Source organism: Orcinus orca, chromosome 4 (assembly GCF_937001465.1).
Source record: "Orcinus orca chromosome 4, mOrcOrc1.1, whole genome shotgun sequence".
In the NCBI taxonomy this organism is placed as follows: Eukaryota; Metazoa; Chordata; class Mammalia; order Artiodactyla; family Delphinidae; genus Orcinus; species Orcinus orca.
In genome coordinates this window covers 109,630,010-109,655,635 of record NC_064562.1, presented here as the reverse complement: position 1 = coordinate 109,655,635, position 25,626 = coordinate 109,630,010, and the positions used below count along the sequence as shown (strand labels likewise).

General features: G+C 39.8%; 1 long non-coding RNA gene across 1 annotated transcript in view; it reads left to right on the top strand.

Moving 5' to 3' along the window:
* Positions 1-9,122: 9,122 nt before the first annotated feature.
* The window catches only part of LOC125964317 (uncharacterized), a 268,757-nt gene continuing 252,253 nt past the window's right edge, over positions 9,123-25,626 (top strand). Inside the window, exon 1 of the long non-coding RNA XR_007477231.1 lies at positions 9,123-9,238. This is a non-coding gene — a long non-coding RNA (uncharacterized LOC125964317). The remainder of the gene's footprint in view (positions 9,239-25,626) is intronic.

Genomic DNA, 25,626 nt, shown 5'->3' with positions numbered 1-25,626 from the left:
CTTCAAGCAGCTTTCTTTTGAAGGGGGTTGGTGGAGATCCTGTGACCTCACCCAGGTAGGAATTATTTCTTGGAGTTGTTATTTTTTTATTTTTATTTTTTTTTTGTGGTACGCGGGCCTCTCACTGTTGTGGCCTCTTCCGTTGCGGAGCACAGGCTCCGGACGCGCAGGCCCAGTGGCCATGGCTCACGGGCCCAGCTGCTCCGCGGCATGTGGGATCTTCCCGGACCGGGGCACGAACCCGTGTACCCTGCAACGGCAGGCATACTCTCAACCACTGTGCCACCAGGGAAGCCGTCTTGGAGTTACTTTTTGTGTGTGTTGTGTTGTTTTGTTTTGGAATTGTCCTTTTATTTCTATGTTGGTGTCTCCACTAGATTAATTGTTTCTTGGTATCAGAATGTTTTTCCTCACTCTAGAGCAATGCCGGTTGGTTAGAGTTCAATTTTTCATCATCGATTAGAATTAACTACTACTACTACCACTACTACATATTTATTGCATTCGTTATTTCTGTTCTGACTTGCTATTGTACAAATCTAAGCAATGCCGGAAATGACAAAGTGAATAGATGCTCTAAATAATGCCTTTTGCCTGTGACTGCTGAGGTGGGAAGATTATAGTCCACTATGGTTTGGAGCAGGAAAAAAAAATATACTCAAGGCTGGGTGTTGCCTAGAAGACTACTCCCTGCCACTCCAAAGTCCTTTTCTTTGGGAATGTTTCCTAACTCCTACAAGCCATTACATTCCCTCCGAAATAGACAACATTTAGAATTAAGATCTGTACTTTATGAAAAAGTGCAGTGCTCTTAGGCTTTTCCTGTTTAAAGTCTCATGTATTCTCTATACAAGTTACACCTAAGTAAAGGTGTGTGAAGTCCAATTCATGACTATAAAGACTAGGTCATTAATTTGGTTTGCTTACTATCTAAAGTATCTTTGCAAAATTCCCACATTTATACCATAAGGCTGTGTGTGTACATGTTTAAATCTTATGTTTTTCTTGTATGTTAATAGTTTTTTATCATATATGGAGAGAGCTTTTATATATTTCTCTTCTAATCTTCAAATCTGCCCAGTGATATAGCTGAGCTGTGTGAGATGACTTCCCAATTACAGTTTAGGAAACTAAAACTCAAATAATTGACTCTCCTAGATAGCATGAAGTAAGGAGCAGAAATCAGACTAATTAGGTGTTTGTCTCTCTAGAATCCCTTCCCCTGTCTTTTGGCAATAATTTTCAAGTTTCACTGGAGAGCCATACCTTCCCCATCTTCTGTCTGTGTGGACTGGGTGGGACTCCACCCATAGTTTCAGGGCTGTATCTTATCCTGAAGGCCTAAGACAATGGCATTTCTGTGGTCTGGCCCCAGTAATGAGATGAATTCAGAGTAAGCAAGTGACTGACCTGTGTTCATTGGGAGGAATCCTAGACTTTGGGGAGAGATGTGGGAAATGGATCCTCTTTTCCTCTCAGCCTGGTGTTGGGAGAGGGTGGGACTAGAGTTGCTTGCCACTACATGGAGTCTTGGAAGAAAGCCAAGAGAGCAGAAGGCAATGCCAGATAAGGAGGAAAAAGAATCTATGTGCTGGTAATATTGACGTAGGTAAGCACCTACATCAGGCCACACCTCAAAGTCTACCTTACCTTTGGACTTTTAGTTCAGTGAATAACCTTTTTCTGCTCAAGCTTGTTTGGGGTGGGTGTTTAGTCCTAACTGGTGTAACTTTGTAGGTGAATAAGTCACAGTTCCAATTTTCAAGGACCACAATTTCCCAATGTAGAAAACGAAGGTGCTTTTCTAGCTTGTTATGACTGTGAAGTCGTGATTCCATCTTGATTCTCTAAGGGTCATCTCAACAGCATGCTGAGAGCACTGCATGTTCTTTGGTGTCTGACAATTTGAGTTTGTTCTTGGGAGTGGTGTTTCTTTCCCTCTGGCAAATAGTTGATTTTCCCAAGGCTAACAGAGTCTAGAAAAGATTTACTGGGGGAGACCTTCAAGATGGAGAGGAGTAAGATGTGGAGATCACCTTCCTCCCCACAAATACATCAAAAATACAACTACGTGTGGAACAACTCCTACAGAACACCTACTGAATGCTGGCAGAAGACCTCAGACCTCCCAAAAGGCAAGAAACTTCCCACGTACCTGGGTAGGGCAAAAGAGAAAAGAGAGACAAAGTAATAGGGATGGGACCTGCACCTCTAGGAGGGAGCTGTGAAGGAGGAAAGGTTTCCACACACTAGGAAGCCCCTTCCCTGGAGGAGACGGGGGTGTGGCGGAGGGAAACTTCGGAGCTGCAGAGGAGAGCGCAGCCACAGGGGTGCGGAGGGCAAAGCGGAGAGATTCCAGCACAGAGGATCGGTGCCGACCAGCACTCACCAGCCCGAGAGGCTTGTCTGCTCACCCGCGGGGACGGGCAGGGGCTGGGAGCTGAGGCTCGGGCTTCGGAGGTCAGATCCCAGGGAGAGGACTGGGGTTGGCTGCCTGAACACAGCATGAAGGAGGCTAGTGCGCCGTAGCTAGCCGGGAGGAGTCCAGGAAAAAGTCTGGAACTGCCTAAGAGGCAAGAGACCACTGTTTCAGGGTGCCGAGGAGAGGGGATTCCTTCCTTGTGGGCCCACAGAAGGCAGAGCACTGCCTAAGTGAGCTTCAGAGATGGGCGTGAGCCACGGCTACCAGCTCAGATCCCAGAGATGGGCATGAAACGCTAACGCTGCTGCTGCAGCCACCAAGAATCCTGTGTGCGAGCACAGGTCACTCGCCACACCCCATGGGAGTCTTGTAGCACACCACTACCAGGGTCCCGAGATCCAGGGACAACTTCCCCGGGAGAACACACAGCGTGCCTCAGGCTGCTGCAACGTCATGCCGGCCTCTGCCACCGCAGGCTTGACCCGCATTCTAATTATGACTACTGTACCCCTCCCTCTCCTGGCCTGAGTGAGCAAGGGAGCCCTAATCAGCCGCTGCTTTTACCCGCTCCTCTCTGGGCAGGGAACAGACACCTGAGGGTGACCTACATGCAGAGGCAGGGCCAAAACGAAAGCTGAACCCCAGGAGCTGGGCGAACAAAGAAGAGAAAGGGAAGTTTCTCTGTGCAGCCTCAGGAGCAGTGGATTAAATCCCCACAATCAACTTGATGAACCCTGCAACTGTGGAATACCTGAATAGACAAGGAATGTTCCCAAAATTGAGACAGTGGACTTTGGGAGCAACTGTAGACTTGGAGTTTACTTTCTGTAACTGATTTGTTTCTAAGGAGACAAAAGGCCTGTATGCAGAAAATTATAAGACACTGATGAAAGAAATTAAAGATGATACAAACAGATGGAGAGATATACCATGTTCTTGGATTGGAAGAATCAACATTGTGAAAATGACTCTACTCCCCAAAGCAATCTACAGATTCAGTGCAATCCCTATCAAACTACCAATGGCATTTTTCACAGAACTAGAACAAAAAATTTCACAATTTGTGTGGAAACACAAAAGACCCCAAATAGCCAAAGCAATCTTGAGAAAGAAAAACGGAGCTGGAGGAATCAGGCTCCCTGACTTCAGACCTTACTACAAAGCTGCAGTAATCAAGATAGTATGGTACTGGCACAAAAACAGAAATACAGATCAATGGAACAGGATAGAAAGCCCAGAGATAAACCCACGCACATATGGTCACCTTATCTTTGATAAAGGAGGCAAGAATATACAATGGAGAAAAGACAGCCTCTTCAATAAGTGGTGCTGGGGAAACTGGACAGCTACATGTAAAAGAATGAAATTAGAACACTTCTTAACACCATACACAAAAATAAACTCAAAATGGATTAAAGACCTAAATGTAAGGCCAGACACTATAAAACTCTTAGAGGAAAGCATAGGCAGAACACTCTGTGATATAAATCACAGCAAGCTCTTTTTTGATCCACCTCCTATAGTAATGGAAATAAAACCAAAAATAAACAAATGGGACCTAATGAAACTTCAAAGCTTTTGCACAGCAAAGGAAACCATAAACAGGACGAAAAGACAACCCTCAGAATGGGAGAAAATATTTGCAAATGAAGCAACTGACAAAGGATTAATCTCCAAAATATACAAGCAGCTCATGCACCTCAATATCCAGAAAAAACCCCAACCCAATCCAAAGATGGGTGGAAGACCTAAATAGATATTTCTCCAAAGAAGATATACAGATGGCCAACAAACACATGAAAGGATGCTCAACATCACTAATCATTAGAGAAATGCAAATCAAAACCACAATGAGGTATTACCTTACACCGGTCAGAATGGCCATCATCAACAAATCTACAAACAATAAATGCTAGAGTGGGTGTGGAGAAAAGGGAGCCCTCTTGCCCCGTTGGTGGGAATGTAAATTGGTCCAGCCACTATGGAAAACAATATGGAGGTTCCTTACAAAACTAAAAATAGAACTACCATATGACCCAGCAATCCCACTACTGGGCATATACCCGGAGAAAACCATAATTCAAAAAGAGACATACCACAATATTCATTGCAACACTATTGACAATAACCAAGACATAGAAGCAACCTAAGTGTCCATTTACAGATGAATGGATAAGGAAGATGTGGCACATATATACGATGGAATATTACTCAGCCATAAAAAGGAACGAAACTGAGTTTTTTGTAGTGAGGTGGATGGACCCAGAGACTGTCATACAGAGTGAAGTAAGTCAGAAAGAGGAAAACAAATACCATATGCTAACACATATATACGGAATCTGAAAAAAATAAGGTTCTGGTGAACCTAGGGGCAGGACAGAAATAAAGACGCAGACATAGAGAATGGACTTGGGGACATGGGGAGGGGGAAGGGTAAGCTGGGTTGAACTGAGAGAGTAACATTGACATATATACACTACCAAATGTAAAATAGATAGCTAGTGGGAAGCAGCCGCATAGCACAAGGAGATCAGCTCAGTGCTTTGTGACCACCTAGAGCGGTGGAGAGGGAGGCTGGGAGGGAGGCACAAGAGGGAGGGGATATGGGGATATATGTATACATATAGCTGATTCACTTTGTTATACAGCAGAAACTAACACACCATTGTAAAGCAATTATACTCCAATAAAGATGTTAAATAAAAAGATTTATTGTAACTCAAGATTTTGATTTTGAAATGGCTAGGGTGTTATCCTTTAAAATATTAATAAAAATACTGAAGAACTTAATGAAAAGTTGATACTAGCTAAACAATATCCAGTCTGACAGAAATCTATGTGCTCAACCCAGGTGTTATTTTGGCATTAAATAATTGGTGTTCTTAGTATATAAACAGGGTAAATTCCTTCCACGATGTTAAATGTGGTCCCAAAAATTTAGTCATGAAAATTGTGGTGCTTTGTTGTTGCAATGTTAAACAAAAATCGTATACATTGAGAAAATATTATTCCAGTTGTGCAGAGGAAGAAAGAAAAACATGTTTTTCCTTTATTAGGTGTATAAGAAATAGACCAACTATTACAATCAAAATGTGCATCATACACTAAACTGAAAACTGCCTGAACGCTGTTGGAAGAGTCACTTTTAACACCCCCTCTACTCACAGAAGTGAACTAACCCTTCAAAGTTGCCACAATTTCCTCGTAAGGATGCTAAATGGAAGATAGGAGCAAATTGCCAATTGCTTTATGGCCATGTTGGTTGCATGGTGAAGTTTTACTGTATTTGATAAAATGGCATGAATATCCTATTTAAATCCGCATGACAAATTAAATGTTTGGGGGTTTTTAGAAAGTGATTACTTATGGTTCCCTGAACACACTAGGGGGTTTTGTATTTTCATGCTTTTGCATATGCAGTTCCCCCAAACTGAAATGCCATTCCTTGCTTTCTCCACCAAAGGAGTCCCTGCATGCCTTTCAAGACAGTTCAAGCATTTTGTTTTTCTTGGGCTCCTCCTCTAGGCATTTGATTGCTCTGAACTTTGGTCCATGATTCCACCACTGTACCTTATTTCTGTTTTTAAAATTGTAGAATCAGTCAAAATCTATTGCATTAATTTCTCTGCTCCCTGTCTCTGCCACTGGACTTTGGGGACCTTGGATTCAAAGACATGCTTTACCTTGTAAGTGCCCAATACATATTTGCTGAATGAATAGAAAACATTAGTGGTTCTCATTTGAGTAAACCTTCTAACCATAATTGTAATGGCTATTCATTTTGAATACCTAATAAGGGCCAGGCAATTTATATACACTGTAATTTATTGTAGTTTAATCTTTAACCCTGCAAAGTGTGTATTATCCCTCTCCCCACTTTGTAGATGAGAAAACTGAGGCTCTAAGAGGTTGAGAGGGTTTCCCAAGATGTCACTTGTACGTAGTAGTGTAGGGATTCACAGTCTGTGCTCCTTACTCCACATAATATCTCCAACTTTGTTTGAAATAGTTATTTAAAAAAATTTCTAAAATGCTTCCTTTTAAACATTCTTTGAATACTCCCCTGAGGGCTCTGTTTCCTGCTAGATTCGTGCTACCTGCTTCCGTCTGCAAAATCAAATAAGCCACTTTATGCAGCTCCTTCCTCAGGAAATCTGGAAAACGGAGCTGTTCTTTCTAGGAACACTGACAATCCATCTCCACTTACTGGCCTGGCTTATGATTTTCAGTTTAACCCATTGTGACTCCTGTTCCCTGGGTTGGGATTGTTCGCATAATAAGTCTAAAAAAGTTGTTATTCCCAGCAAACAGAATCAGGAAGTGGAAGCAGATTTTAGGAAAGAAGTTATTTCAGGAACTGAAGGCAAACAAACATTTTGATTAAAATGATCTAATTCCAATTCTTTGCTTTGCTCTGCCACCTGTTATACTCTGCAGTGCACTTTACCCCAGTGATTGCTAAATGCTGGTTTGTGAATTCAACCTGCTTAAGGTTTTGATGAGGTTTTCATCAGTCTGAAGAGAAATCAGAAACAAAGAGGTGCTATTGTATGTGCATATGAATATATACATGTGTACATATGCACAACATACACACAATCATAGGTTCCCTTTTGGGTAACGATTGTTTTTCATTCTGAGGTTATTTCTTTCTACCTACTTTTGGAATAAAATATTCTTTTGCTTGATATATGAGGGTATGAATAGAGGGTAGATAATTTTCTTAATGCTTCAACCTTCATGACAAAATAAATGTCTTAAAGAGTCCCATTTCCCTTGATTTTTTAAAATTTAATTTTTTAATTTGAATTTTATTTTTTTTATATAGCAGGTTCTTATTAGTTATCTATTTTATACATATTAGTGTATATATATCAATCCCAATCTCCCAATTCATCCCACTATCACCTCTCCTTGATTTTTTTTTTTTTAACAAATTTTACAGGACCACAAAATTCCAGAGTGCTGGAACCACGTCCCACTTCCTTTATCCTTTGGTTTTTTTTTTTTTTTTTTTTTGGCGATAAATAACAAATCTGCTCCCAAAGATGGAAGGCTAATGTTTTCAAAATTGTTTCCTCCTCTGGACTCTGGTCTCACCTGTTGCCTTTACCCTTCACTGGCCATTAGACTATGATGCCTTGCATAGTGAGTATAGATTTATGTCCTAGCTAGTAAAATAGATTGTAACCATACCTATCCGAGGTAGGAAGCTTCACTTTCTTTCCATGTACTGCCAGAATCCACACATAACAGATGCCCAGATGTTTTAAAATATGTTTAATGTCAGGGGGTTTGGGGAAGCTGCTGGAAATTAATAAGATAATAATGACAATAGATTAAAATGAATATTTATTAAGTGCTTTCTATACATTAGGCACTATTTAAGTATTCCAATTATGTGCCTTGTTTAATCCTCTCAACAGCCAAAGGAGATAGGTTTTATTATAATTGCCTTCATTTTACAGGAAACGGAGATAACAAAAGATTAAGTAACCTGTTTAGAGTCACATGGCTTTACTTGGTAGTGGTAGGATTTGAACCCAGATGGGATTAGCTTGAGAGCGCAACATCCTAATCACCACACCATGGCGCCTCCTGCAAGAACAGTGCTGGCAGCTGCATTTAGAGAAGAATGATACCAACAGCAGCAGCAATTGCAACAACTAGATGATCCCAGGGCTTTGTGTATGCTAAGGGATTTATGTGTAGTATTTCATGCTCACAACAACCCTATGCAATCCAGGCTCCTGTTATCCCATTTTACAGATGAGGAAGCTGAGGCACAGAGGTCTTGAGTGACTTGCCCAAGACTGAGAAGTGGCTGAACCTGAACTCAAGCGTAGGTTTGTCTGACTCTAAACCCCATGGGCTATGATGGTGTACTTGGATGAGCTCAGGATTTGGGGCAGGAAAATTCCATCTCCAGCCTCTCCAGTAGCTGAGCAGCCATGGCCATGACACTGGGCTCTCTGAGATTGTTCTGTCATCTGTAAGGAGGAGGATATGTGTGTAAGATGCTTAATAAAGAGTAATTGCTGCTTAAATGTAATTTATTTATATATGTGGCAGATGCTTGTTACATTTCCTGGTCTTCTGAGCATCTCTGGAGATTCAGAACGCTCACTGCCTTTCCTCTTTCCTTCACTTGCTAGCTTCCCATACCAGCAGACGCTTCAGAAAACTTTGAGTCCCTGTTGCTGAGTAGCTATAGGGAATGTATTTCGAGTTCCCAATCTCCTCTAGCCACAGAAAGAAAATCAAGGCTGACAAGAACCATGCTCATTAGGCAGACGCTCAGTTTTATCCAGCCACAAAGATATTAGGAAAAGATATTTATAGTTGACCTTTCAAGATTAATAATTCCTGTGAAAGAGAAACTGTAGTATTCAACACAACTAAAAAGAAAATCCTGAGTATTGAAGGAAATAATTATTTTACTGTTTGTAGTACAGTTTGTTACTTTTATTAAAAATTTAATAAAATGAATATGCATGGCTATCACACTTAAAAGACACTAATAATGTAAAGTCAGTTCAGTTTGCTTCTTTAAAATTGGGTTGTGACATTCTTAAGACTTTTAATTATTTTGATATTTTCTTAAAAATATATGCATTAATCTTGTTATTTGAGAAAGTAAAATTCCATAACAAGTAATTAATAAGGAACTCAAGAATGGATCTTTTAGGCACATTAAAAATCAAATGCTGGGCTTCCCTGGTGGCGCAGTGGTTGAGAGTCCGCCTGCCGATGCAGGAGACGCGGGTTCGTGCCCCGGTCCGGGAGGATCCCACATGCCGCGGAGCGGCTGGGCCCGTGAGCCATGGCCGCTGAGCCTGCGCGTCCGGAGCCTGTTGCTCCGCAGCGGGAGAGGCCACAGCAGTGAGAGGCCCGCATACCGCAAAAAAAAAAAAAAAAAATCAAATGCTAAAGCATTCATGATTTTAAATGTTAGGAAATAAGAATTAATAGGAGTTAACATGTTCCTTTTTCTTAACTTTTGATCTTCCTTTATTCTTCCTTCTGACTCCACATTAGACTGACAACTAATCTCATGTTTAGGCATCATATGTCTGGTGAAGATTTTCCTGTTTTATCTTATTGTTTGGAAAAGGCAAGAATTAGGAGAATCCATTTTGTCCCCAAATAAATGTATTCTCATTGAGGCAACTTCAGTTGACACCCCTTATACCATAAGTAATTAAATGCTCTGTGCTTTGGACATTAACTATGCTGTACCCTGGGTGGAAAAAGCCCCCCAGTTTTTCTCAATAGGAGCGACTTGAGGTTTTGAGATGGGGAGGGAGAGGGTGAAGGCACTGAGAACACAGTGTAAGTTAACATTGTGGAAATATTTACTTTAGTACTTGATGCTTCTGGTTTGTTGTTTTTAGTGCAAATAAAAAATTGTTATGAGTTAGTCTTAAAAACATTTAAAAATAATTTTGTAAACATAAAAGCATTTCCTGAATAGTAACGCCTCATCCTTTCTTTTTGAAATTGTAAACTAAAAAGGATTTTTAAAAGATTATTATAAAATAATGACCATTAACACGTCAAATAACAACCATTTTTATTAAGCATTTTCCTTTAAAGTCTTTGTTCATGTATTATAAGAATTTTCAATTTTAGATTATTTAAAGAAATTGAAATTACATTACGTTTACTTCATTATTATCATTATTAAAGTCTACATAGTACCTTGATTTGGTTAGTCACTACTTATTTAACCATTTCCTTGTTTTTTATAATTAGGTTTTTGTTCATTCACTTTACTTTCCTAGAAATGGCAACTACACATTCTAGGTTTTCTAAATGTTTTGTTCCATTATCCCTATAATTTTCTTTGTATTTGTGTATCCTGCTTTTTGCTTTAAAAAATACGGTCTTGATAATCATCATTAATAATACAATAAGCCAAAATATGCCTACAGGATTTTTTCCTATGGTGAGTTATTTGTTTAGAACAAATTTTTTTTTTTTTTTTGCAGTACGCGGGCCTCTCACAGTTGTGGCCTCTCCTGTTGCAGAGCACAGGCTTCGGACGCACAGGCTCAGCGGCCATGGCTCACGGGCCCAGCCGCTCCGCGGCATGTGGGATCTTCCCGGACCGGGGCATGAACCAGTGTCCCCTGCATCGGCAGGTGGACTCTCAACCACTGCGCCACCAGGGAAGCTCTAGAACAAATTTTCATTTCTCTGCTTGAGCAAATTTTTTTTGCCATATTCTATGAAGTCTTATTAATCATTTATAACCCAGCTTAAATATCTTTTTGCTGAGGATTTCATTGATATTCTCTAGCAGTGTCTGTCAGTCTGTCCTTTATACATTACTTCTTTGTAGCAGAGAGTACCTTGTAGTACAATTATGTTTAATTAAAACAATTTACTGTTCCTATTCCACTGTGCATTTGTTGAAGACAGGCCCTGAGTGTAGTTTGTACATCATCCCAAATTCACAGAACAGTTTTAGACAAATTCAATGTTGATTAAATAAATGATTGAATTAAATAGAAGAGCTTACCAGGGCCTAGACGAGTGGAAGAAGAAATAAAACGCTGCAGTGGAGGAGTTCAGGGATGAGAAAGACCATTGGGGACTGGAGGAGGAGATGGCAGGAAACCTACTTCTATTGAGCTTTGTTATGTACCAGGCACTGTGCCAGGTGCTTTACATACCTTATATCATTTAACCCTGAGAACAGCTCTGAAGTCAGTTCTGTTGCTCTCATATGGCAGATACAAAAAATTAATGTTCATTGACTAATTACTAACTTTCACTCTGGAGCTGGAGGAGAAACAAAAGGGACATTTCACTGAAGTTCAAAAGAAGGGATGGACGGGCAGATTCTGCAAAGGCACATGCACAAAGACAGATAGGAGTTATCAGCTAGTGTTACAGGTGATGAAGGAGTCCAACCTGGCTAACCTGGAGAGCTTGAACGGGGTTGGGAGACTAGTAATCTGTGTTCATGGTATCACATACTTTAAGAATCATTAAGGGGCTTCCCTGGTGGCGCAGTGGTTGAGAGTCCGCCTGCCAATGCAGGGGACGCGGGTTCGTGCCCCGGTCCGGGAATATCCCATGTGCCGTGGAGAGGCTGGGCCCGTGAGCCATGGCCGCTGAGCCTGCGCGTCCGGAGCCTGTGATCCACAAAAAAAAAAAAAAAAAAAAAGAACCATTAAGCCATTAAGGTCACTGACAGAGTAGAAGGGGTTAAGGTTCTGGTGAAGGGTGCGTCTGCATAAATAATGGTTACGAGTAGACTAGGTAGCCTGGGCAACTCCTGATACCAAAGGCAGGTCATATTCTCACTACGGCTCTGTTACCAGATGATTAAGGCTGAGCCCATAGGAATTAATTTACATTGCCGAGAGCCTTCGGGAATGCTCAGTTGAAAGTTTTAATGAAGCAAAAGAGATAGTTGAACTAAGAAAAATAGTTCAAGATAGAAAGAAGGCTCTGATACTTGAAAGATTATATGAAAAATCAAAATGCATTATTTAAAAGGGAAAAAAGGATTAGCAAAAGTTGGCATTTAATTTTCTTCTTTCTTTTCCATAGGACACTTGTAAAATGAAATACAACATTTAGGCATAGGTGGTGTCTTAGTCTGTTTAGCCTGCTATGACAAAAATATCATAGACTGTGTGGCTTATAAACAACAGAAGTTTATTTCTGTTGCATTGGCAGATCATTGCATTGGCAGATTTGGTGTCTAATGAGGCTCCTAGTTCAGAGACAGCTACCTTCTGGCTATATCCTCATGTGGCAGAAGGGGCATGAAAACTCTCTGAGAACTCTTTTTTTTTTAACAATTTCTTGAGTACTTCCTGTTTTATTTATTTGTTTATTTTATTTATTTTATTTTTGGTTGCACTGGGTCTTCGTTGCTACACTGCTCAGGCTTTCTCTAGTTGTAGCGAGTGGAGGCTACTCTTCGTTGTGGTGCGCGGACTTCTCGTTGTGGTGCCTTCTCTTGTTGCGAAGCATGGGCTCTACGTGCATGGGCTTCAGTAGTTGTGACACGCGGGCTCTAAAGCACAGGCTCAGTGGTTGTGGTGCACGGGCTTAGTTGCTCCGCGGCATGTGGGATCTTCCCGGACCAGGGCTCTAACCTGTGTCCCCTACATTGGCAGGCGGATTCTTAACCACTGTGCCACCAGAGAAGCCCTGGGGGCCTCTTTTATAAGGGGACTAATCCCGTTCATGAGTTCTCTGTCCTCATGACCTATTCACCTCCCACAAGCCCCTCCCTCAAATACCATCACTTTGGGATATGAATTTTGAGGGAACACAAATATTCAGCCTATAGCAGGTGGTTATGGGCACCTTTTTTGTCAGTGCTGTATCTTTGTGTTTTGGGTCCTCACCACCACCACCATCACCAAGTCATCATGTTGTACACCTCCTGACGTACAATGCTGGACACCTTTGGGTACACTAATAGACATAAGGCCCAGTTCCTGTTCTTGAAGAGGAAATGGGATGTGTAGGGAAGACAGTAAAGGAACTAACAATTATTTAGCACTTTCTACGTGCCATCCATTTATATCAAATATATACCATGAGGAAAGACTGAAAAATACTGCTATCTTGACAGCTGGCATCGCCAAAGAGTTACTTTAGGAAGAGAAGAGTCATTGTTCAAAAAACTTTGTTAGACTACTTTGGTGGTGGAAAGTGCGGCTTGGTGACCTGGTATGAAGAAGACTGTGCTGTAAGGAGATGGCAAAAGTGGAAATTAAACATTTTGGGAGGAGGGAAACAGAGTCAGGTATGGTGCCCCACATTGCTCACTTCTGGAATGAAATATAGATGAGCTTGATTGGCTTAGTCCAGGCTCCATGCTAATGTTTGCTTATACTCAAACTTCCTAAGCAAGGAGGGCTAGGAAAGGGAGTTTTGAGTTCTAGCTTGGAGAGGTAAGAGTCATAATTTAGGGCATTCTTATGGGCCCACTATAAATAGAAATCCTCTTTTGAATCTATTTCCATCTTTCCTTTCTTTTTTTTTTTTTTTTTTTTTCAGTACGCGGGCCTCTCACTGCTGTGGCCTCTCCCATTGCGGAGCACAGGTTCTGGATGCGCAGGCTCAGCGGCCATGGCTCACGGGCCTAGCCGCTCCGCGGCATGTGGGATCTTCCCGGACCAGGGCACGAACCCGTGTCCCCTGCATCGGCAGGTGGACTCTCAACCACTGCGCCACCAGGGAAGCCCTCCATCTCTCCTTTCTTGATTACAGAGACCCATGAAAAATAGTGCCTAGGGTCACTGTGTACAGAAGTACTAGCTGTGTACTGCATGACTCCTCAGGGTGTGCCATTCATGAAGACTCTGATGTGAATGGTTCCTTTAGAGTCACGCAACTTGGAAGCCCTAAAAGTGCCCCTTGCATTTTACAATACTAATTAATATGAAAAAGCGTTATGGAATGGTTACTGTGATTCAGATACCATCCTGCTTCAGGGCAATGGAATTGCCCAGAGCATGGTCTTTGAGGCCTTGGCTTTCAATTTCACTTCTGCCACTTACCAGTTTTGTGGCCACGGACAAGTTATCTAAACTCTCAGAATCTTACTTTCTTCGTCTGTAAAATGGAGGTACCGATATTTACTTCATGGTGTTGTTATGTAAGCTCGGTCCATGACGAGCATGTGGAAAATGGTAGCTATAATTATGATTTACAAGCATTATCTCATTTAATTCCCATTACAGTCTTATAATTTAGTTCTAATTCATGGGGAAACTGAGGTTCAGAGGACATAAGACTTATGCAAGATAAGGTATCTGTAGGGTGGCAGAGCATGAATTCACACTCATATTTGGGAACCTGTGCTCATTCTATACTGACAACTTGGTTTTTACCTATTTCCAAGGATAAATCTTCAATCAAGTCCTTTTCCTCCGATACTCTCTTGCCACGTCCAACATAAATATTAATGCAGCTACCATCTGCCATTATGTAAAAGCACTTGGTCAAATCTATTTTAGCAAACGAAGTAAAATTGCCTTTTGTTTGGTTTAGTGTATGTGTGTGTATTATGCTTTCTTGTGACTATCCAGTCTGTTTTTGAAGTGGAGTCTTGGTTACCTAGGGAACTGGAATACAGTACTGGTAAATGCTTTTATTTTTAATGAGATGCAAGTTCAAAGTGGCTAGAATTGTTAGCTGAATTTCAAATGGTAACCTCTGTATTGACTGGAAAGTAACACAATTTTACTTTTTTTACATAAAAATAAAATTAAAGGTGGGAGAAAATTAAAGGAGTTGATGAGAGTTGGTGAAAAATAAGAATCTTTAAGTTGCAGACATTCTGCTTGCAGTTCAAAGTTAGCTAATTAATATCTTTATTTTAGACTGTATAATTTGCACACTTTTTTTCACTTTGGGAAAAGTTTTATATATTTTGAATGGGAATAAGTTTCACATGCCATGTTATAGGAGCTATATAGGCATTAATGGTTTTAAGTTCCTTTCTGGTATGGTATTATATAACATCTATGGGATCTTGCCTCTCGCTAGACTTTTGTTTCTTTTTAAAGAAGCCTGGGCTTAGTTCACAAAATAACTTAATTCACAAAACTCTTACAACACACGAACTATCATTATAAAAATAAGTGAAATTAAAAATGAAGTAAAAATTACCCCGAGCCCATTTCTCTGCCTCAGGGACTACAACTTGTAAAGACAAGGTGATGGCAGAGAGATCCAACCTGAAGTGACAGAGGATTTGGGGAACTAAAGGCATAAATCAAAACAATGTTTGTTGAAATCTGAGGCCCCTCTGCCAAAGAGAATACCACGAGTGCCAGCCTGGAGGTCTGGAGAATGGAAATATGAGGACTTAGAATGAAAAGTTTGGAGCCAGGTAATGACTCAAAAGTTATGAGCCTGAATTGCAATTGAACGAGGGGAAAGTTGGATGCTGTTTGTGTTTTACTTTAATGGTGGCAGGTGATCAAAACTTGGATTGGTCAGCCTACGTTAAGAGGCCACTGTTGGGGCAAACATGTCCGCACAGAGTGTGTATTTCAGTTTTGCCATATTTTCTCTTCATCTTTTATATTAATCAGAATTAAGTTTGGCCACGAGGGACTGTCTTCATTTGGCTTCCTAAAAGCAGAGCCTGAGAATATGGAGCCAAGGGGAGGTATGTACAACAGTCCAGGGCTGAGGCTGGAGTTGAGAGTGAAGCGTATAACTACCGATGTGTTAATTTAATGGGTCTGGGTAGAGAGATAATCAGTTATGTGGTAGGAATCAGAGACTCCAAAACAGAGCAAGCAGGATGGGAAAAAAAGGCAGGAGGTGCCCTGAGGTGCTGGCTGTAACCACAGAAATTTCCTAAAGTGCTTGTTGCTGATCTGTTAGAGCTAGAAAGGATGTTCTTACAGGCACTCATCCATTTAGACTAATTGGACTTTGAAGGGTAGATAGGTTCAGATGGAGTGATGTAGGGGAGGGTAGCTCAGTGGACATGTGCTCAAGATGAGCCAATATGGGAGGATTGGTTGAAATATTTCATAGATCTCTGGAACCCATTCCCCTTAGCTGTGTGACATCCACATTATGCCATTTAAGATTTACTTTTGGGGTACATCTGGGCCCTTTCAGTTGAGCCATACTGAGACAAGAAAGCCAGCTATTGCTGATGCCATGAGTTAGTTGGGTAGTCATTGTTCTAAAGAGACTCCTTTACATTCATAATAATATTATTCCATGACTGGTGTTGAGATAGCAAAACAAAGTGGCTTTGGCCTGTCCTATAAAGTCATTCAGACTGAAAAGATGAAGAACTTTCCAGGAAGTTCACTGAAACGCAAAATATTTTCAACCTGAAGTGGGCAGTGGCAGTTCACCAACTGAGCAAGCGCAGAAGAAAGAAAAAGTGTGCAAAGGTCAGCAATTAGAGGGGACGGGCAAGGCGACCTTCTAAGAACTAGTCATTGGAGCAGGAAAGTGAGTAATACAATAAAGAGGCACAGAATAAGCATAACGGGGGAGTGTGAGTCTACCACAACCCACAAAGAGGACTGAAGGGGATGAGGACAGAAGAGAAAGGGAGCAGTCAGACACCCACCAGCCATGCCCAGAGGGAGTGCGTGTGGACCAGCCCATGGTGGGAGGGGGAACTGGTGGTCAAAACTAAGGACACAGGTGGTTCCTGTGTGTATAACAAGTATTTTATCTTGTCTGAGGTTAACAAAATCATTTAGTCTGTATAAGATGTTATTATCAAGCATGTTCCTTTCTAAAAATTACAAGCTCCAGTAGAGAATACAAACAGGTTAGCGAAATGCTTCAATTTGGGTGGTGAATAGCCTCCTGTTCCCTGGATTCATGCCCAGACTGGACAGTTTCTCCTAATTCTAGTCTACCTATATCCTTATTTTCTGATAGGAAAAAAAGGGCTTTGGGTACTTACTTGTATATTTGAAATAAGGGATCTTTGATGTAATGGAGTTGTGTGTAAGTGTAGACAAGCTGCCTACTCTCAAAAACACTTCACTTTCCAAGTGCAGAAAGGTGTAAATTTAATGAGAAATTTCTACAAATAAATCACTCCATATACACTTGCTGATCTATGAATATACAGTGCTTTCAGGAACAAATAGAAATGGACTAAAATGTTTATATGGACCTGTAAATTCTTCACATTTGAAAAATATGACCAAGGACATTAAAATATTCATAGAGGCCCCTTTTCAAAAGAATTGACTTAAGACTTTTTCTGCCTGCAACAGACTGTATTTAATTGTTAGGAGGAGGACTAGAAAAATCGATGTGTTTGTCCCTCACAACAGAGCGAAGGCTAATGCTCTGCTGGAGGGCAGCACACTTTTAAGCCCGTTCTGAGCAAATTGCTGGTACATTATAAATCTTCTGGAGGCGCTGAATTATTAGATTTAAAAGAGCAGGCATGCATAGTTGTCAAGTAAATTGTTTATAATATAGTTATAGTTACATATGGTGCTATTTGATAATCTAAAAAGCATGGCATGGAAGCATAAAAATGCATCTTTGAATAAGATGCCAAGGAGAGAAAACCTTGACATTACTGGCTTTAATATTTCTGTTTTTTCACTATTTCTGAGTGACCCTGGAAATCCACGGAATGTAATCCTTTGCCATTCTGCTGAAGCACATAGAGCGTGGAGCTTATTTTAGTCACAGAATTTATGTTGATGACTTTGTAAATTCTTATTTTTCTGTCCCTATAGAATCTTTATAAATTGTCAGGAGGTCAGTTGAAATTTTTCACTAATAGTTACTGCATTTTTACAGGAGAAATTGTATGTTGTAATGACATTTTTACATACTTCTCATGGATGTTAATCGTCATCATATGAATAAAAGTAGTGTTAGAAACATGTTTCCCTGTATGATAGGAATTCTGAGAGGGAACAGAACGTGATAACTATGAATTGTTAGTGCACACATGTGCGTGGTCCAGGAGTGGTGATAAAGAAGTTATGTACAGTTATAGATGTTCTCTGCTTTTGCTTTTATGTTTAATTCTTAAAGAAGAAAAATTATTTCAAGGAGATAGGAAGGTCAAAAATGTAGGTCAAGTTCAAAGAGCAAGGCAAGGATTGAGAGCAGTTAGTAGCCCAGAGAGTAAGAGCATGGAGGACAAGGACTGAAGAATGGGCAGAGGTTCACTGTAGCAAACACAAGCAGGTAAAAGAAGGAGGAAGACTGCAGGTTGGTCATATTGCCTGGAATAAAAATCTCTAGTTTTCTTAATAGGTGGCTGTCTAATCTCTATTTTGAATCGTGCCTTAGAGATGGGACATTCTATTTCGGGGGTGTTCTAACTTTCTAAAAGTTATCTATTATATATTGAACACAAATCTTCAGTTTCTTTTTATCCCTTGGTATTAGCTAATTTCCAGATACTTCACAATTCTTCCTTTTAATAAATATTTACTGAGGACCTGCTATGTGTAGGCACTGTTATTGGTGCTAGATATACAGTGTTAACAGGACCGACAAGGTCTGAAGACACAGAGGTTACATTTTAGTGAGGGCAGACAAAACTATGCGAGTAATGAACACAAATAAATCAAAGTGACAAGTATTGTGCAGAGAATTAAATAGGGTGACATCCTATGGAGTGACTGGGAGGCCAAAGGAGACTTCCCTGCAAGGTAACTAGCAAGCTATGCAAAGATTGGAGGGGTTCGGGCTAGCCAGCGTTTAACTCTAGGGAACAGCATGCAAAAGGCAAAACGTGCTCAAGAACTTCAGTGTGTGTTAGAGGAGCTTAACCAAGGCTTTTGTGGCAAAGTATAGTGTATGAGGAAGAGAGTAGCCCAAGACGTGGGTGGAAAGGAAAGCAAGGGGCAGTTCACCCAGGACTTTGTGAGCGGGGAAAGAAGTTGGTTTTTATTTTAATTGTGATTGGAAAGTCATTAGAAGTTTTAAACAGGGCAAAGGGACCATGTTATGTACATTATAAAAGGATCACTCTGGCTGCTGGGTTGAGAATAGATGGTGGGGAAGCCACAGCAGAATAAAGGCGACACCAGGGGGCTATAGTGATAGTTCTGGTGATGGTGGCTTGGAGTGGATGGTAGTGATGGGAGGGAGTGAAATTAACATATTAGAGATATGTTTTGGAGGACTTGATGGATAGATTGGTTATTGAATGTAAGGAAAGACAGGAGTCAAGGAAGACGTTTAAGTCTTTGGCTTGCACAATGGATGATGTTTCTGCTCCTTAAAGGGGCACACATATTGTCGTTTGTTTCTCTGTGTTAAAATATTCCAAGCGATATGGTTTACAAATGTATTTGATATATCACATGAAGGGTAGTTAGAAAGGAAGATGTTTACCATTATAGAGTTTATTCTATTTTTGTTAGAGTCCCAAAACATACACCTATCCTAAATTTATTTAACTAAAATTTTAAACACATTTTAGAATCTAGAGTTGCTGTTAGAGACAAGATGTTTATAGAATGCATTAGTATTTTCTTGATATTGTGACCTCACAGGCAGTATTTAACAAAAAAAATTACACATTTTAAAAGTTATAAAATAATGTAAAAATTATGAAAAAATAAGTGGCAAAAGAAAAACATCTTGGGAAAATACTTCGATAGATAAAACTGATAAGAGATTAATATTCTTAATTTCTAATGATTCTTACAAGTCCAAAAAAAACCCTGTGGCTCCTCGGGTTCATGCGCGCGCACGGCATTCTGGGAAGGCGTCCCCCCGGAAGCCGTTTTATTCGGTTCCTCTTCAGGAGAGCCGTTTCGGCCCGTGTGAAGGTGCGAGGGGTTGGTGGTGGTGTCGCCGGCGTTTACTTTGGCTGGTCCCGGGGCTGGTGGGAGCAGCCGCCCGAGAAAAGCACCATGATTTTGACCGCAGAATTTTTGGTTGAGTTAATCAGCTGGGACCGAAATCTCGCCCCGGCAAGAAGCGCAGCATCGCACGGTGGAACCACCAGAGGGTTTGTAAATATTACTTCTGTGGTTATTGTCCTGCGGAATTGTTCTTTAAAAAAAAAAGAGGGGCTTCCCTGGTGGCGCAGTGGTTAAGAGTCTGCCTGCCGATGCAGGGGACACGGGTTCCTGCCCCGGTCCGGGAAGATCCCACATACCACGGAGCGGCTGGGCCCGTGAGCCGTGGCCGCTGAGCCTGCGCGTCCGGAGCCTGTGCTCCGCAACGGGAGAGGACACAACAGTGAGAGGCCCGCGTACCACAAAAAAAAAAACCCAAAGAAACCCTGACAAACTCCTTATTAGGAATATGAGCACAGAACGTGAAAAGGCAGTTCGCAAAAGGTCAACAGCATGAGAGAAAGTTCAGTCACACCAGTAATCAAATCATTCAGTAATTAAAATAATAATAAGAAAATATTATAGTGGATAAGAGCACAAACTCTGGAACCGGAATTCCTGAGGTTGAAGACCTAGCTCTAACACTTACTAACTGACTAACTTTGGGCAAGTAACTTAACCCATATTTGCTTGAGTTACGTTACCTGTAAGATGGAGTCATAGTAGTGTCTACCTCAAGGTTGTTTTGCATAGTAAATGGGTGTTAATAGAGGTATATTGCTTAGAACAGTTCCTAGGATGCAGTAATGGCTCTGTGAGTTTTTAGAAGTTCTCCTTATTAGTGTCTTGTTATAATCTAGTCTCTAATTATTGTTAAATATTGATAAAATGACAATACTTAATATTGGCTAGGTGGGGAAAATGGGTATTTTCATACGCTGTAGATGAGACTATAAGTTGGTCCATTATTTTTGGAAGGAAGTTTTCCAATATGTCTCAAAAGTCTAAAAATAAATAACATCTTTAATAAAGAAATTCTACTTTTGGGAACTCAGTCAATGGTCTCTGAAATTATGTGTTCATACTTATAATGGTAAAAAATTAGAAACAGGTAAAGAAGTGATTTGAATATATACATTTAATTTCACTCACTCAACTTCATTAAAACTACAATAAAAAGGATATATTTTATTTAAGTAAAATTCACACATACAGAAATATATACATTTTAAAGTGTATAATTTGATGAGTTTTGAGAAATATATATTACCTGTGCTACCAATCTCTCAATCAAAAACATTCCCATTCCCCTGGAAAGTTCTTTTATGCCCAATTCCAGTCAATTCCCACCTCCATAGGCTATACTTTTCACATTTCTTTCACCATAGATTAGTTTTGCTTGTTCTTGGAATTCATATAAATGGAATCATGCAGTATGGATTCTTTTGTGTCTGGCTTCTTTCATTCACTATAATTCTGAAAAATCTGTTCATACTGTTATACTAACATTTACTCCTCTTTATTCTTATACTCTCTGTTTCTTCATTGCTGAATAGTGTTCCATTTTTTGACTATACTAGAATTTATTTCCCTATTGGTGATGTTTTTGTTGTTTTTGACTATCATGAATAATGTTATGAACACTTCTGTGCAAGACTTTTTGTGGTCATGGTTTTCATTTCTCTAGGGTAAATTCTTAGGAATCAGAGTGCTGGGTCATAGCATAAGTGTATGTTTAATGTTATAATAAGCTGCTAAACAGTTCTATAAAGTGATTGTACGATTTTATACTTTCACCAGCATGTATGTTGTCTAATGTGCATTGCTCTATTTCTTTGCTAACGTTTGGTATTGTCAGTTTTTAAATTTAAGCCCTTCTATTAGGTGTGAAGGCATATCTAACTATAGTTGTATTTTGCATTTCTCTGCTGACTGGTGATGCTGAGCACCTTTTCATGTGTTAATTGGCCATTTACACATCTACTTTAGTGAAGTATTTATTCAGGACTTTTGCCCAATGTTGTAAAGATACTCTCCAGAATTTTCTTCTGGTAAGCCTTATGGTTTTAGCGTACACGTATACCTCATTTTATTGCATTTCAATTTGTTGCACTTTGCAGATTTTGCATTTTTTACAAATTGAAGGTTTGTGGCAATACTTCATTGAGTAAGTCTATCAGCATTATTTTTCCAACAGCATTTGCTCATTTCCTGTCTCTTTGTCACATTTTGGTAATTCTCACGTTATTTCAAACTTTTTTATTATTATATTTGTTATAGTGATCTGTGATCAGTGATCTTCAGTGTTACTATTGTAATTGTTTTGGGGCATCATAAACTACACCCATATAAGATGGCAAATTTAGTGGATAAATGTTTGTGTTCTGACAGCTCCACTCACTGCCATTCGCCTGTCTCTCCCCTTCTCCTTGGGCATCTCCTGCGGTGGTCTGGAACCGAACCTGCAATATCTCTGAGGTGTACCTGTATACATTTAGGTTTATCATCGGTTTCAAATTAATTTTTGTGTATGATGTGAGATAGAGGTTGAGGTTCATATTTTCCATAGTTTTTCCTAGTTGTTTCAGCTCAATTTATTGAAAAGACTTTTCTTTCCCCATTGTTATCTTGGTGTCTTTATTGAAATTCAATGAAATGTACATGTACAGTTTTTTCCTAAACTCTACATTATGTTACATTAATCTCTTTATCCATTCTTTTACTAAAGCTACAGTCTCGGTTACTGCAACCTTATAATAAGTCTTGAAATCAGTTTTGTGAATGGTCCACAGTTTCTTCTTTAAAATTGTGCTATTTTAGATCCTTTGAATTTCTGTATAAATTTTATTAAAAAATTTTTTTTATTTTTAAAATTTTTATGGGAGTATAGTTGCTTTACAATGTTGTGTTAGTTTCTACTGTACAGCAAAGTGAATCAGCTCTACATGTACGTATACCCCCTCTTTTTTGGATTTCCTTCTCATTTAGGTCACTACAGAGCACGGGGTAGAGTTCCCTGAGCTATATAGTAGGTTTTCATTAGTTATCTATTTTATACATAGTATCAATAGTGTATATATGTCAATCCCAATCCCCCAATTCATCCCACCCCACTTTCCCCTTTGGTATCCATACGTTTGTTCTCTATGTCTGTGGCGCTATTTCTGCTTTGTAAATAAGATCGTCTATACGAATTTTTTCAGATTTCACCTATATACGTTAATATACAATATTTGTTTTTCTCTTTCTGACTTACTTCACTGTGTATGACAGTCTCCAGGTCCATCCATGTCTCTACAAATGACCCAATTTCACTCCTCTTTATGGTTGAGTAATATTCCATTGTATTGTATATATGTACCACATATTCTTTTTTTTTTTTTTTTTTGTGCGGTACGCGGGCTTCTCACTGTTGTGGCCTCTCCCACTGCAGAGCACAGGCTCCGGACGCGCAGGCCCAGCGGCCATGGCTCACGGGCCCAGTTGCTCCGCGGCATCTTCCTGGACCGGGGCACGAACCCGTGTCCCCTGCATCGGCAGGCGGACTCCCAACCACTGTGCCACCAGGGAAGCCCGTACCACATACTCTTTATCCATTCCTCTGTTGATGGACATTTTAGATTGTTTCCATGTCCTGGCTATTGTAAATAGCACTGCAGTGAGCATTGGGATGCATGTGTCTTTTTGAATTATGATTTTCTCTGGGTTTATGCCCAGTAGTGGGATTGCTGGGTCCCATGGTAGTTCTATTTTTAGTTTTTTAAGGAACCCCCATACTGTTTTCCATGGTGGCTATATCAATTTACATTCCCACCAACAGTGAAAGAGGGTGCTCTTTTCTCCACGCCCTCTCCAGCATTTATTGTTTGTAGATTTTGTGGTGATGGCCATTCTGACCAGTGTGAGGTGATACCTCACTGTAGTTTTGATTTGTCTTTCTCTAATGATTAGAGATGTTGAGAATCTTTTCATGTGTTTGTTGGCAATCTGTGTATCTTCTTTGGAGAAATGTCTATTTAGGTCTTCTGCCCATTTTTGGATTGGGTTGTTTGTTTTTCTGATATTGAGCTGCATGAGCTGTTTGTATATTTTGGAGATTAATCCTTTGTCAGTTGATTTCGTTTGCAAATATTTTCTCCCATTCTGAGGGTAGTCTTTTTGTCTTGTTTATAGTTTCCTTTGCTGTGCAAAAGCTTTTAAGTTTCACTAGGTCCAATTTGTTTATTTTTGTTTTTATTCTCATTACTCTAGGAGGTGGGTCAAAAAAGATTTTGCTGCAATTTATGTCATAGAGTGTTCTGCCTATGTTTTCCCCTAAGAGTTTTATAGTGTCTGGCCTTACATTTAGGTCTTTAATCCATTTTGAGTGTATTTTTGCATATGGTGTTAGGTAGTGTTCTAATTTCATTCTTTTACATGTAGCTGTCCAGTTTTCCCAGTACCACTTATTGAAGAGGCTGTCTTTGCTCCATTGTATATTCTGGACTCCTTTGTCTAGATTAGGTGACCATAAGTGTGTGGGTTTATCTCTGGGCTTTCTATCCTGTTCCATGGATCTGTATTTCTGTTTTTGTGCCAGTACCATACTGTCTTGATTACAGTAGCTTTGTAGTAAGGTCTGAAGTCAGGGAGCCTGATTCCTCCAGCTCCGTTTTTTTTTCTCAAGATTGTTTTTGCTATTTGAGGTCTTCTGTGTATCCATACAAATTGTAAAATTTTTTGTTCTAGTTCTGTGAAAAATGCCATTGGTAATTTGATAGGGATTGCATTGAATCTATAGATTGCTTTGGGTAGTATAGTCATTTTCCCAATGTTGATTCTTCTAATCCAAGAACATGGTATATCTCTTTATCTGTTTGTGTTGTCTTTGATTTCTTTCATCAGTGTCTTATAGTTTTCTGTGTACAGGTCTTTTACCTCCTTAAGTAGGTTTATTCCTAGGTATTTTATTCTTTTTGTTGCAGTGGTAAATGGGATTGTTTCCTTAATTTCTCTTTCTGATCTTTCATTGTTAGTGTATAGGAATGCAAGAGATTTCTGTGTATTAATTTTGTATCCTGTGACTTTACCAAATTCATTGTTTAGCTCTAGTAGTTTTCTGGGCCTGCCGTGTACTCTTGATTCATAAAAGGTTGCTTGAGTGGACACTAAGCTGGATACAGTACCTGATCTCCTGCTTATTTTTAATTAGGAATCAGATAATATTGAAGTGTGATCATAGATTATAAAGAATTAAATTATTTTGCAAGCTTTTGCTATTCTATAGTCAAAATAAATCTGGTTTTTAGCCCTTTGTTTCTGGATAGAATAGTTTCTTTGTTGTAGAATAATTTATTAATCTGGAGTTGGTTTGTATTAAAACTGTTCTAATGTGATTATTACTGTCTAGAGAGGAGGGTAAGATAGTGAGATAAGGATGTGTTGAGATAAAAATAAGTTGAAGGGTAATATAGTGAAGTGAAAAGGATATTTGGTTGAATTTTAAAAACATGTTAAATGACTTGAGGTATTATTCAGATTAAGAAAGCCAGGTAGGTTTAAGAAGCTCAGAGAGCAAAAGCTTCTAATTACAGAAATATATCTACTGAAATAATGCTTATTTTTAAATAAATTAGGGTGCAAAGAAAGGGACTGCCTTGGTTTTAGCTTCACAGATAAATTAGCAGGTATAGTAATTGATTAGTTTGACAGTTATTAACTCATTCTTTTTTTAAAAAATAAATTTATTTATTTTATTTATTTATTTTTGGCTGCTTGGGTCTTTATTGCTGTGCGTGGGCTTTCTCTCTAGCTGCAGTGAGCGGGGGCTACTTTTTGTTGCAGTGTGCAGGCTTTTCATTGCGGTGGCTTCTCTTGTTGCAGAGCATGGGCTCTAGGTGCATGGGCTTCCGTAGTTGTGGCTCGTGGGCT